We start from the raw sequence: 3166 nt of genomic DNA, 5'->3' as shown, positions 1-3166 counted from the left end.
ATTGTGGAGAAGCTGCAGGTGTGATTAGGTCACCGGCTGGTGTACAGGCTAGCCCACAAGATCAATTTTGTCCATGATTAGGTCAGCTCACCTCTTCTGATATGTCTTCCAATTTAAGTGGTTTGTTCTTGTGACACAGTCCCATGTAAGCTTAACCAATGCACACAGTCTAAGCTGGAAGGACCCATGATTAGTTCACCTTTTGAGTCTTTGGGTTTTTGAGTCGTTCGTTCATCACTTGACAGCATGTAAAGATTAACGGATCAAAGAACCAATCCTCTTCCCCACCTGCACAAATGTGTGCATGCGTGAATGAACGAATCACTCCCCGACATGACTCATCATTCTTGAGTTACACAAAAGATTCATTTAAAATGAATGAATCGTTCAAGAACGACCCATCACTAGCATGAAGCAGAAAGTCGTGGTCCATCTGTGCAGTGCACAGTGGTCGAAACGAAAAGCCTCCAAAGCTTGCAGTTGTGCACTCTCAGTCAGGGCAAGCTGTTTTAGTACCAATCTGAAATATGAATCCATTTTATAGTGCTGGTATGCTTTTCTAAAGGGGTGTAGGGAACAGAATAGTCTATTGTTTGACTCCTGTTCAAATTACATCAGAGTTCCGACCACTACCACGTATTATATGTAAAATTATTCCCACATCGCAAGAAACCTGGTTGTATTCTGTGGAAGTTTCTCAAATCGGAAGTACAGCCCATAATTTAACATGTAGAAAGGTCAACAGCATGTGTTCTGCATATGGCCTGAAACGTATAGGAAATCATAGACAAAAGTCATATACTGTATCTGGCATGTGGCCGCAAAGCAAGGATATACAATAACGACAAATCCCCAACAATTGGATGACTTCAAAGCCGGTTTAATATAGAGCGTGGGACGTCACACAGCGCCGTGTCTACGGGGAGCGAGATGTTAAAGGCGAAGGCATATCCCCAACCACTGAACCCTGCTGGAGCGGTGCAGGTGCGTCTGTACAGCTGTGTTCATACCACGCATATAGCACAGCAGTGAGGATCTCCGGACTGCCTCTGGGGGAAAAGTGAAAGGGGCCACTGTGTACCTCCGCTCTGCTGGACAATGAGATACTGATATCCTTAGTAACCTCACTGCAGGAATTTTATGGAAATTCATGCGTGATGGCACTTTCAATGCTTCTATATGTATTTTGAGCCACTTTTATTGTAGATTTTTCATTCTTTGGAATGTGCATATTGTGATCATTCGATATTTGAAGGATATTTCAATGATATTACAATATCAGATTTGTAATGCTTGCTGTGTGTGTGTATGTGTGTGTACAGTTGAAAGCAAAATTTAAAAACAAATTGTGCCATTGAACATAGAGAAGAAGACCTTTTTAGCTTAACAAATCTTTTTAATGACTGATTTGTTTCGTCTTTGCCATGATGACCGTACATAATATTTGACTAGTTATTTTGCAAGATGCTAGAATTCACCTTAAAGTGAAATTTAAAAGCTTAACTAGGTAAACTAAAAGAATAGATGCTCAAGAAGAAAAATATAATAGGAAATACTGTGAAAAATGTCCTTGCTCTGTCAAACATCACTTGGGAAATATTTGAAAAAGAATAAAACTTTTATAAGATGGCTAATAATTTTGTCTTTAACTGTGTCTATATATAGGCTATATAATATAATTATATAATGTTCATTTATTCATTCATTCAGTCATTCATTTTCTTTTTGACTTAGTCCCTTTATTAATCCGGGGTCGCCACAGCGGAATGAACTGCCAACTTATCCAGCACATGTTTTATACAGCGGATGCCCTTCCAGCCGCAACCCATCTCTGGGAAACATCCATACACACTCATACACTATACGCACAATTTAGCCTTACCAATTCACCTGTACCGCATGCCTTTGGATTGTGGGGGAAACCGGAGCACCCAGAGGAAACCTACAAGAACGCAGGGAGAACATGCAAACTACACAAAAATGGCAACTGTCCCAGCCGAGGCTCAAACCAGCGACCTTCTTACTGTGAGGCGACAGCACTACCTACTGCGCCACTGCGTCGCCTCATTATATAATATTATTTAATTTAATATAAAATGTAATATATATGTCTAATAAAAGTTCAATGTAATGGCTTATTTATGAAAATATATTAAAATATATACACACACACACACACACACCATTGTAATTATAGAATTAACATCAAAATTTAACTAAAAGGTATTTAAACATGTTTAAAAAATATCCAATGTAATGCCTAATGTATTAAAATATATTAAAATATTTACACACACTATTGTAAATATAAAATGAACATTAATTTTATAATTACATCCAATGTGATTATAAAATTATTATAAAATACAACTAAAATGTATTTAAACATATTTAAAAAAAATCCTACGTAATGGCTGATTTATTAAAAATACACACACACACACACGCACGCACGCACGCACACGCACACACACACACTTGCTATTGTAATTTTTAAATTAACATTAAATTATAACTAAATAGTATTTAAACATTTGAAAAAAATATGTCTACAAATATTGATAAAATTGCTAAAATATTTTTACAGTTTTTCCCAATTGTTTACACACAATTACTTGTACTTCAGACACAATGACTACAACATGTAACTGATGCAGCGACCCCCTGAACCAATTCTGCTAAACTACAAGCACAACTCCTGCTTTACACTCAAATTACAGGTTTAAAACACACTTTTTCAAAACAATACACACAATTCTCTGCATTTGGCACAATTTCCATGTAGAAAATCTCTTGTTTTCATAAGAAACACACTGTCATTCAAAACTGTAAAGTCAGTTGTCCTACTTTGCATACTAACTCATCACATAGGTAAACACCTGTCATACATAACTGCAATTTAGAAATCAGAGCTCATCTGGTTCATAACTGGTTCACTGTCCACCCACGTTTTTTAGTTGTTTGTCTCCCTCCATATTCTCCATTTCTCAAACCTATTGAGGAATTTTATTCTGCCTGGGGATGGAAAGTGTATGACTGAATTCCACACACACGTATACCACTTCTCCAAGCTATAGCAGTTGATGCTTTTCATGGCTGGATTCGCCATGCAAGGTGACATTTCCCCCACTGCTTGGCCAGACCAAAACAGAAGAGAGTATGCAGT

This window comes from Danio aesculapii, chromosome 11, assembly GCF_903798145.1.
Source record: "Danio aesculapii chromosome 11, fDanAes4.1, whole genome shotgun sequence".
Lineage (NCBI taxonomy): Eukaryota > Metazoa > Chordata > Actinopteri > Cypriniformes > Danionidae > Danio > Danio aesculapii.
The sequence above is the reverse complement of the archived record's forward strand: the minus strand, read 5'-3'. Positions refer to the sequence as shown.